This window comes from Triturus cristatus, chromosome 5_2 (assembly GCF_964204655.1).
Source record: "Triturus cristatus chromosome 5_2, aTriCri1.1, whole genome shotgun sequence".
NCBI classification, from domain to species: domain Eukaryota; kingdom Metazoa; phylum Chordata; class Amphibia; order Caudata; family Salamandridae; genus Triturus; species Triturus cristatus.
Window position 1 is genome coordinate 186287163 of NC_140588.1, and position 12172 is coordinate 186299334.

Consider the following 12172-nt stretch of genomic DNA (forward strand, 5'->3'; position numbering starts at 1 on the left):
CATGTTGGAGAGTGCTTATGAGCATAACCCCTTTGCCATACTTAGATTTACATAAAGTAACATGAGAATTATCACTGCGCTTCAGAAAGAGGAACAATTATGTCCGGTGCTAAACATAGCTCTGTGCTTCACAAAAAGTGCACATCCAGAGAAGTTATTTTATGCTTTCGATGAGGATTTTATAGGGGATTTCTCAACATAAAATGTTCTCAGAGGGTGGAATTTGTCAGGCTCTGGAGATAATAGCTTTGTCTGGAACTTTAGAGCAGCTCCATTCCTGAGCTTCTGCATAAGTTGCCAGCTGTTCGTGGGGATAGAACATGCATGGCAAGAGTGGCAAGATCAGTGATGCTTTGGTGGGAAGCATAAGATCTCAGAAAGTGTGCCAAACATGCCAGAAAATTATAAAGACTTAAGCCTCACTGGAAACTTTAGGTGTGCCAATTTGGGATGGGCTGTCCCCCATGCAATGAAGATGCAGCAAATAGATTGAGACTTAAAGAGATTACTAAAACTCAATGGGGAGGACTGACTCCCAGCGGTGGCACCTGGGACAACTGGGAGGAGAGAAGAATGAGAGGGGTGAGGGGTGTGATCTTGGGAAGTACCAACCTCAGCATATCCTGCACTGGGTTATAGGGCACAAGGGTATAGTGCTTCTACAGAAATGAGGGATAACGCTTTTTTGTGTTTAAGGCTTGAAGTTGTCAATCTGTTAAACCAGGGCCTCACTGAAGCTTGACAGCTTGACTTTCTGACACTTCAAGCAAATACCAAGAGCCTCACAAGGAGAACAAAAGTAAAAATAAGTAGACTTCTTCCTCTCAAGGTGGGAGAACAGGTGGTGAGGAGGAGGTTAGCTGGTAGTTTTCCACCTGTTAACTACTTTTAAGTGGCAAACTCACTTCAAAAACTATTCATTACACACATTTTCCATATCTTGTTTACAGTAATGTAGGCTCAGCATAGTTTCATGCAACATAACATTTTTTTGAAACAAAGGACAAAAGGGAGATGATAAAATCCTTCAACAATAAACAGAACAAGGTAGGGGTCTGCTGTGGCCTCCCCAAATATTCAATCCTCCAAGTGTGTTCGCTTCACTAGCATTTGGGATAATCAAGTACATCATTGTGTGCCGTCTGGTATTATCTACTTAATTTGAAAGAAAACCTAGTCCTCCATGTTTAATTTAAGTTAGAAGCATTGGCAGTTTATTTGGCTGCAACACAGTCAAGAATATTATTTCTTGCAACTATAGTAGGTCAGCTAGAAACACAAGGCAGTTCACCCACTGACTTTGGGGTTCGGAGTAATAGGATCATGTCCCGTCCTAGTGTACCCTCCTGTGTGCCTTGTTTCCTGTATTGTAATAATAGTGCATTGCTATCGGCTGATGTCGATTTCAGGAGATCAGACCTCCAGTTGCAGATCTCTGGTGCGCCTCAGGACCTCTAGTTTATGGATAATCATTCTTCAGCAGTAACAATGGTAAGCTGAAAAACATGCAGATTAGGGCCAGATGTTAGTAATAGTAGACATGATTTAGGGGTGTGAAAGCCAGGTCTGGCATTAACTGGTTATCTCCTTTCTTTATAGGACTGTGTCAAGACATGTCCATACAACATGGGCGAAATCTGCCCCATATTATCCGCACCAGTCATGGGATCCCTGGATACATTTAGATGGCAGAACTAATTCCTTTATCATACAAAAAGGGGTCCTTTCGATAGGCAGATTAATTTGTGTGTGGTAGTCCAGCAAATGACCGCATAAACATAAACAAATGGGTATGCATACAGACTGTTGGCCATAGGTTTGGACCGGCCCTTCAACCCTCTTGCAAAGGAGGGGGGGGGGTAATTCTGTTCTATAATACCACTCAGCCCGGCCATTACCACTCAGTGGGAGTAAATATCACAACTTTGGAAGAAACACTTTATGCAATATGGGCCAACGTTTATAAGCAAGTCTTCCCCTTCAGCAGAGGAATGTCCTGTACAGAAGCACTCAAAAGGGACTGCATGAGAAAAGCAAACCATATTATTTCAATTGTCAAATTATCCTTTTTAATCAGGTAGCATCAAGTAAAAAGTGGGCATACGACAGCATCATAGCCTCACATCTCTCCTACACTACAGCAGAACAACATGTAGTGTGCTTTTTGAAAAAGGGAGAGAAAGGCAGCCCATCCATGACCTAACCATGGTGCAAGATCGGTCAATGCATGACTCTGGATATGGATCATGGGGGAACATGTAACCAAGGTTAGGCTATACACGCGTGCACAGTACTGACCTCAAAACATTTTGTTCCAATGTTCTTTAATGTTTTTCTGCAACCATCCTTCAGTTGACGTAGGTGTTCAGTAAGGTGTTTACAAACATTCTCTGTTCTTTAATGTACCTTTTAGAGGTGCTACACATCTACCTTGTGTTGTTTTTATTTGCTTTGCACCTTGCATATAGGCTGGCAAGCTGATCATGGGCCGTGAGCATTATGTAATTTGTAGGAACAACAGCAGTGGGTGCAGGGAACTAACAGAGGTTAAGCTTCATTTTGTTAGCTTGCAGTGCAAACCTTTGACAAAGTCAACACAACAATTTCCAAAGAGTTAAAGAGCCCTCAGTCTTCTGCAGCAGAATCTGCATTTGAGTTCTCCTCTGGACGTTTATCAGCACATGAAATGGAATGATAAATCTGGCGATGTTACGTTATGTTACAGGATTTGTAGAACGCATGGCTGCCCCAGCAATGGGGTGTCCCAGCGCTGATTCCAAATGACCAGACAAAAGAGAAGTCTAATGTGTAGAGCTTTTCCCGGAAAAAGCCAGGTCTTTACTGCCTTCCGGAAAGCCCCATGGTTCTGAATGCTTCTGATGGTACCAGGAAGGGTTATTCCAGAGGGCAGAAGTGAGAAGACGGAACAACCGACCTCCAGCCCGTGCTCTTCTGACACAGGGAACACATGCTAGGTATTGGTAGAGAAGCGCAGCAAGCGGTTAGGGACGTAGGGAGTGAGGAGATTGGCTAGAATGGTGGGAGCTTGGGCATGCAGGATTCTATGTGAGATGCACAGTGCCTTGAGGTGGATTCTCTTCTCCACCGGAAGCCAATGGTGCTTACATAGAAGGTTGGACGCTGTGCAGGATTTAGGGAGGGCAAAGCATCTGAGCTGCTGCATTTTGGACCCTCTGGAGGTGATGAATCCCTACTTTGTTGACGCCCAAGTACAGTGAATTGCAGTAGTCCAGTCTAGAAAGTATGGTTGACCTGATAATGATTTAGCGAGTTTGGGCGTCGAAGAATCCGAGCAGTGGCTTAAGTCCACGTAGCAGCCCGAAATAGACACCAGTCACTGAATTCATCTGTGCCAGAAAAGTCAAAGCACAGTCAACCCAGACACCCAGATTTTTTACGGTCTCCTTGGGCGATGGGGGAGGGGGGCATATTTGAAGGTAAACAGTGAAGCAACTGCCACTGGGATGTGGGCTTCAAGGGATATCAGGGCAGAGACACACGTGTGGGAAGAAAAAACCTTTAAAGAACAAATGTTTCATAAAAAATGTTAGAATCAGTGTGTGTGGCCAGCTGATTACTTGGATACTGTTATCCATAATCTCTTGAAGTAGTATATCTTTACAAAAAGTCAGAACTAGCAATGTCTGATGAGATCCATGATGCAAGAATGAACATTTTAATTAGTGCAAACGATTTGCGCAAGCAACATTTGCCCCTATGGAAAGAAAAATGCTCGGTCCTTGAGATAAAGCAGTGGGCCGTTGGGCCGACGTTGAAAAACATCATCCATTTTGTAAGAAAAATTTGCTTCTATCTGCTTAGATATTTTAGGACTGTGCTTAAAACAGAATATAGAAAACCCAGCAGGATCCTCACACCCCGCCACACAGTCAGTCTGCTCTCTTGTAAATACTACAAAGAGAAACCTGAATTGCTCCTATAGCCGACAAAATGATGCTTCAAGATTCAGTCAGCATTCAGTGGAGGGGACATGTTAACCTAGGCAACGTTATGATGGCCTGTATCATCTGCCACCACATTCTAATGGGGATTATTGTTTGTCACGCTTGGCGGCCATTACCTTTTGGCACACTGCTCTGATGTGCATTATCTCCTGGCACAATATTCTTGAATTAGGTGCTTCCCACGAATGACCTCAATCCAAAAGCATGACTTGATTTGGAAAGGTGGAAGTGCAAAGTAACCTGACTAAACAAGTTTATTTTACTTATTCAGTATAATGTGGTGAAGCTATTGATCTCTGAACAAATCAAGAACCTCTCTGACCTTTCGCATGAAATACAAGTTTGATCCTTCATGCCAGCAACAGCCAAGGCCTTGATTTTAAACGGAAGTCTCACACGAGAAGTCTGTTTAAAAGGTATGCACAGTCCCAGCTTTGATTTCTCATAAATTCAAAAATTCACATGGCAGCTGAAATTGTGATTGCCAGTTTTTAAAACCACAATGGCAAGTACCTTATGCTAACATACTTTTAAACAGGTCCTAGAGCTTGGCATAGCTATAACTCCAAACCTTATCCAGCTAGATTGTATCAAAGAACTCCCATTCTAATCTCTGGGACGAACACTAACGATATGACTTCCTCCTACACAATTCTGATGTACATTATTCTGTGTCATGGCAGGCTGACTGGAATCATTCCCAGGCAAAATATCCAGATGACTGTTGTGGGCTGGAACAAAATTCAGGTAGCTATTATAATCTGGCACACTATTCTGGCGTCGGTTACACTTTAACACATTATTCAAACTCTATAAGGTACTAGCAAGTAATCTTGAGAGCAGGTCTTATGTCACAGAAGGTTCTGAGAAGTATCATAGAAATAATACTCTGCCATAAGGTATAGTATCTTACAAATTATACTCTTCCATACGGCATAGTATCTTACAAATTATACACTGCCATGAGGTATAGTATCTTACAAATTATACACTGCCATAAAGTATAGTATCTTACAAATTATACTCTGCCATAAGGTATAGTATCTTACAAATTATACTCTGCCATAAAGTATAGTATCTTACAAATTATACTCTGCCATAAGGTATAGTTTCTTACAAATTATACTCTTCCATACGGTATAGTATCTTACAAATTAAACTCTGCCATAAAGCTCCCAGTCCACAGTATTCGCAACTGTTCTAGGACAACATTCCGGTGGGGAGGGGTGGCAATTATATTCTTTTTTTTTACAGTAACTGCAATGATAGTTGGTTAGTTGAAAAGTGTGAAACATTATTAGAAAAAAAAGATATATATATATATATTTTTTTTAATTTGTTTTATGAGTTTTAGCATGTATATATATCAAAGCATTGCCTGAAAGTATTTCTTCTGTGTTTATTAATGCCTTAAGAGGGAAGGACACACTATATATACTTACCTGATGGTGGGGCCAATCAGATTGACAAAGGCTTCTGTGAAGCCGAAACGCGTCTCTCGTATGTCCGGGTCGAGGGTGACCTGAAATAATAAAAGAAGTCATATTCCTAACAGCCTGATGTCCGTGCCTTCTTCGATGGAAGTATCTAAGGAAGCGGGATTGTTTGTTCATATGTTCATATATTCATATATAGATATATATATATATTACCTACTGGCGGTCGCCAGTAGGTAGTTATAGTTAGGACCACGTTTCCATAGGAAAACCTCAACATTCTATTTTGAATAACTTTGGCGCCGGTCGACGAATCCTCGTGAATTTTTCAAAATAGGTGGGGCGCTACGCTCCGCTCCTACCCTGAAAGTCTCGGGGGGATTCGTCAAGCGGGGGCTGAGAAAAAAGGGGGTCCCAAAACGCGTTTTCCCCATGCATTTTTCCATAGGACCTTTAGACAGGGCTACAGCCCGAACGGCTGAACAGAATTACTAGAAATTTGGCAGAGAGGTAGTCCCCAGGTCAAGGAAGTGCCTTTTGTAGGTTTGGTGTAAATCTGTTCAGTAGATTATGAGAAAATAGCCTTTAAATCAATATATATATATCTAAGCGCGCTCCGTGCGCGCTGGGTGCGCGCACCTCGCCGTGCGCGAGCGCAATTCTGATTGGTTGTTAGATCTTAGTAAACATTCGAATCGGTGGAAATCAGGAAGCGGCGGCCGCCATTTTGTCTATCGCATAAAGAGGGGGTGATAAACAAAGGGGGAGAACTTGAAAAGGGGGCAGAGTGGGTAGAAATAGACCCAGTAGGCATTGTAAGGGGGTCAAAGTAGGACCTTGTAGGGCAAAAAAAAAGATTAATATTTTGTTAAAAAATATCGCCGAGTGCGCGCACCCAGCGCGCACCCGAAAAAAAACTTAATAAAACAAATTTAAAAAAAATCGCATTTAAGTGTTTAGATATAAGGTGGCTCTAAAAAGAGCCCTTGTGTTTATTGTTTGTTTTTTGGTACCTACAAGTAAGTACATGGCCCATCTAGCGTAACGTGGGCACGAGGTGCGCGTAGCGCACCGCGTGCCCACCGTGCGTGCACGCCACTAACTGCGTAAAGTGGGCGCGCGGTGCGCGAAGCGGACCGCGTGCTCACTGTGCGCGCACGGTGCGCGAAGCGCACTGTGCGCGCACGGTGCGCGAAGCGCACCGTGCGCGCACGGAACGAACTGCGTTAAGTGGGCGCGCACGCCACGAATGGCGTAAAGTAACTTAGCATTTAAAAAAACGTACAAATTCACTGAAAAAACCATAGGTTTCACACACGTTATAGTTAGGAATTAGCATTTAAAAAACCTTGCAAATTCACTGAAAAAACCATAGGTTTCACACATGTTATAGTTAGCGGAAATTTTACTGATAAAAAACCAATGAAATTCCCCCGTTATAGTTAGTGCAGGCAACTATAACTCACGCGACCGCAATCTTCTGCTGATGACATATGTGTCTTTATGAAAAAAAAATATTTGTAATATATGTATAGCTAAAAATGTATGGAAGAAGACATGGGCAAATAAGTGTCTAAATACAGTATTAGCATCAGCAGAAGATTGCGGTCGCGTGAGTTATAGTTGCCTGCACTAACTATAACGGGGGAATTTCATTGGTTTTTTATCAGTAAAATTTCCGCTAACTATAACATGTGTGAAACCTATGGTTTTTTCAGTGAATTAGCAAGGTTTTTTAAATGCTAATTCCTAACTATAACGTGTGTGAAACCTATGGTTTTTTCAGTGAATATATATATAGCCAGGATTTTCTGGTAACATGAGCAACTTTGAGAAAGCATCTCTAAAGTCCTCAGTGCTGGCACCTACACACATACACTCTGTTTCAGCTGGGTTATAGTCAATAAAAGAGAGGGAAAAAATCCAAGGCTACTTCCTGGCCTTTAAACATTATGTGTGATTTTAACCCAGAACAAGCAATCATTTCCAAGTGTATACATATCAAAACCAATCTAAAGCGCCGAATGCGTACAGCACAATGACGTTTTCCCACGCCAGCACCAGTAGAAAAACCACGTAAGGTTGCTGGTTATGATGACGATAAAGTCAGAGTGTATGGCGTCGGCACCAAAACACACCTCTGGTGAAAAGTTCCCAGACGACCACATTTAGGGACAGTTCCTGGAGTTCAATGCAGATGTGTTGTGACAGACACTCACAGTGCCCTCCTCACTCCCAAACAACAGACCGAGAAAGCAACACCCCCTTAGCAAGAAATTCCACTATATATACGTTCTATACTCTCCCCCAAGAGAAGAATGTGCCCCATGACCTGCGCTCAGCCATGTGACTTAAAGCTTTAATACTTAATAAATACATTCGCTTCCAATATTCTCTTGTCCCAAGCAACCATGGCGAAGGCTACACGCCACCGATAAGGTGGCACCAGGTTGCTCTACACCCAACATTGGAGGCCTCATTGTCGCGGTGGTGGGTGCAAATTGTTTGCCTTAATCGGCAAAGCTCAGTGCACCTGCCCAGCAACACGAGCCTCGATTTCGAGAATCACGTGACCTATTTCAGGCCAATCGTTAGGAAAACAGCAGTTGTGCATGTTTACACGATTTGACCTACAAAAACAATTGAGGTAAAAATACAGAAGTGAATTTAGGGGTGCACATATCTGAAAACTGAGATTAACCGTTTGAATACAATGCTTCCAGACTGAACCTTTGTCCCCGCCTAAAATCCCTCTTCTGAAAAGGGCAGAATGGTGCGCTGGCCCTTTAAGGCGGCCCAGCTCAGCTCCTCCGGGTGAGAAAAGTAAATCATGCTGCGGTTGTGTGGAGCACGGAAAAAGCGCCCATCCATTAAAGTTCATGGATCCTCGTTTCCAGAGTGTCCCTCCCCTGGCTGTGTCTCAAGTTACAGCCTTGTACAATCCGAGCCTAAATAATATTCACCATGATAAACGACGCCATAACTCCGATATCCACAATCAATCTTTGCTTTAAGGATACATCCATCTTCAATAATGTTGATGTGGATTCTGTAAAATGGAAAACGTGACTGGTTTTCCCTCGACCTCCTAACGGTGGGGGAAGGCAGCCCTGAGTGATGGCTGTCAGCCCACATCTGGCTGCAAAAAATAAACGAGCTTCATGCAGACAAATGAAAGGACCAGCCCTGACTGGAAAACAGGCGAGCCCGCGCAACAGCTAATTTATAGGTCTGCCTTTCTGGAAAGTTCCTTTGTGAGGCTTAAGTCCCCTCGGCCCGTATTTTTTTTTGTTTCATGTTTTAATTTTAATGCTGTAAACAGCCGTATCAAAAATTATGCCAACGACAGCCGAAAAATACCAACAAGAACTTTGAGGATTGCGCATGTTGAAAATGAAAAACCGCAAAGTGACTGTTTTATTGCCAATCAATGTGTTCAAATGTCGTTAGCTGGACGGATGTATGCAGAATGGTTGTTGTAACTCGCACGATTGTCGTACTGCATTTACAGACTGCGAAACTGAGACAGTACGGACACGCTTCGTGCATGCGTCAATAATATGAGAAGGGCTGACCCTTGGTTTACACTACACATAACGACAGGCAACATGTTGGCTGGCGGGGCCAGGGGAGTAAATCAAAAGCCATACACAGGAAAAAACAGGTGCAAACCCATGCTGCTAGCCTTCCCATCAAAAACGTGTACAACAAAACAAGCAGTAAGAGAGACTCCACTCCCAATACTCAAAATAAAATGCTGTCAACAACGCAAATGGTAGAAAGTCGTTGGGGACTGGGGTACGCCATAGTGTGTATTGGTCCAAGCAAACTGAAAATAAGTTATAACAATACAAGTGGAACAAATAAATAGCAGATGGCTTTTTCTTTTAGAAAAAGAGGGCGACTATTTCACTACAGATGAAGGAATTGTTCATAAGTGACTTCAAGTATTACACAAGATCCTTTCAAAGAAATGGGGGTTAAGCAAATCTATATATTGAAATAATAATAACTTGTAATTTATAGAGAGCCAAATACTGCACTACTGCTAATTTCTGATAACAGTAAAAAGCAGCCATTAATTGTCCACAGTTTATGGTACTCGGTTTACGAACCTCTGAAGGAAGTAAAGTTGAGTCTCCCTTGAGGTATTTAAACTCATGACCTCCACAATATCCCATTTGTCAGCAGTGAGCTTTCAGGTCATACGTAAATGAGGATAGTTGTGCACAACTGATTCCGGTGTGCCCCAATGCCAGGTTGTAAGAGAGTGACACACTTCAAATTGGAAATGTTGCCATTCTAGAGCACTAAGCATTATTCCTTACCAGTTTATAAAAACTCAATGTGGAACTTAAAGGCCAAAATACAAAAATAGTGTGGTCCTATTCCTGGCAGTAGGGTGATAGGGCCTGTGTGGACCCCAGGAGGGTGTGTCTATTCCCCTCTGGCCATGGGTTGGAAGAAGCGTAAGCATCGGAGCAGGTAACATTTGAAGGTTTACATGGACACACCGAAGATACAAGGCCCCGCTGTGCAGGGAAATATAAGGACAGGCAGCAGAGTCAGGATAGAATTGGTACATTTAGTTAACTGCATTTCTGCCACTGACCATGGCGCTAAATTGGATATATTCTAAGTAGACAGAGTGGAAGTGGTTTACTTTATCCAGTTCTGTTGGTCCGCCTGGAACCACAGCACTGACACAGCTGTCACACTGCTTCTGAAATGAAGGTGTCTGACAGTGAATAGCAGCACAGTGATGAAGGCTGGAATTTAACGCTTATTTACAAATGTATGGATGTGTATACAAGCAAGGTTTCATAGCGCTAACACTGAATTAAACTGAAGAATTAAGTAGCCAATGGGATGCAAGGAACTGTCTGGCAGTAGTTGAATGAGCCATGATCTGAGATGGTTTCCAAATCCCTGTTGCAGCGGTAAGACCTGCAGTACAAGGTCAGTTGTCTGCCTTAAAGAGGCCTGCAGGCACAGTCAACAGCAGAAACTGAATGTGCAATCGGAATCGGTTACCTGATATGGAAAAGGAGTCTGGAACAGCTTGCATGGCAGGTGTCCATGGAAGCCGGGCCGCAAAGGTTGGTAAATTGATTTCAACCAGATCACGAATACCAGGATCACTGTACGACACAGCAGTATGAATCTCTGTAAACTGCCATGTTTCTATTATTGTTCACAGGTACATCTCTTTCAATATTTGTCAAGGTTTACTGATGCCCCAATATTAATGGAGTTTTGTGACTTTGAGGACATTAGCTCCACAGATTCAGATGAATGGACTGGGAACAAGCTAAGGATAAATATGGGAAGAATACAAGAAAATGAGCATGATGTACCCTGGAGAAATGGAGCGCCGGGTGGGCAGGCGAGAGTGCGATGCAGGTTTTTCAAAGTTATGACACCACAAGCAGGCCTCAGAAACGAAGGTCTGCTTTTTTAACATCTATACTTAATACGCCTAATCTACTTTAAAGATTGCATTGTTTTTTTGCAAATGTGGGATCATGCCACAAAATTTACTTGGAAGCCTATCCTAAGCTATAAAAATTGGTACAAAAGTCAATAACTGTTCAGCTAAACAGGATACAGGAACAAAACATGAGGAAATTAGTTCCTGTTTTAAGTAGGGCGACAAAAGAAGTGTGTTTATCTCTACTAAGCTTTATATGTCATCAAAAGGTGGGCAATATGAGACTTGTTTGCAGAGGAGTGAGAGGCTCACTTGAGGGAACTACTATAAAAGATTCTATGATAGGGCAAAAAGCACCTTTTATGGGGTGATTTGCTTTTAATAGCCATGCTCTTCAGAAGATAACTCCTCTGCATGTACAGCTCGGCCTGTGGACAGTCATAGGTGTCAGTGACCACCTCAGTGCACAAGAAAAGGGTAAAGGTATGGTTGGCTATTTCTTGTCATTAATGACTCCTCTAATGCAGGCAATGATTACAGGCGTTAGCCCTGGGCACAATGATTACAGGCAGATTCCCAATGACATAGAGGCAACAATAACAGGTATGCCCATTCAGATGAGCACTGAAGAACACAGGCTTGCTGATAAGAATTCCAGGATGGTGTTGGCTGGAGGTGGCGCAGACCGATGGCGGTGACCCTGCTTAGGGCTACCTGATTTGGCTATTGTCCCGCACACTTGAGTTTAGTTAAGAGTCTGGGTATTAGGATTGACCCGGGAGTGCAAATGTCCTCTAGTCTCCTTTGTGGATCAGACTTGCATCTATTAAAGGGGGAAACTGCATACAATTCTTATGTACCTTACAATGAAGGACACTTCTCTGCTACAACTGTGCTTGTTGGGACCTCAGTTAAGCTATTGCAATGCCCTGGACATCAAAAACTCCTTATGAATCATGTCATATTTTAAGGAGACCCACAGGATGAAGGTTCCCTCTGCTCTACGTTTAGCAGAGCATTTCAAATCTTTACGCTACTTCACTGGCTGCCCGTACACACTAGAATCTCTTTCAAGGTTCTATGCCTGGCGTATCATTCAATCTATAGGGGGGACACCTCGAAATCCGAAATCCCATAGGATCTCACTTTCTTGCACAACATTAAGCTCCTGCATACAAAATTATTTTCTTTCCGACAGCCATTGTTAGTGGCCTATCATATTCAGCCTTTGCTTGCACTCTTAGTATTGCCTTCCTTCTAGACCTTGTTGCACCTCTTCGGAAAGAAGTCCAAACTCATGTACTTAACCATATATTCTA

At 42.7% G+C, this 12172-nt stretch overlaps 1 protein-coding gene across 2 annotated transcripts in view; it reads right to left on the reverse strand.

Moving 5' to 3' along the window:
* TSHZ1 (teashirt zinc finger homeobox 1) overlaps positions 1 to 12172 on the reverse strand; it is a 116516-nt gene that overhangs the window by 71821 nt on the left and 32523 nt on the right. The window contains exon 1 of one of the 2 annotated variants that reach the window (XM_085606951.1): positions 5429 to 5482. The exons of the other annotated variant lie outside the window; for it this stretch is intronic. The gene's annotated coding sequence lies outside the window, so the exon portion shown is untranslated. Of the gene's footprint in view, positions 1 to 5428; positions 5483 to 12172 lie in introns of those variants that run through there. 2 annotated transcript variants of the gene reach the window in all.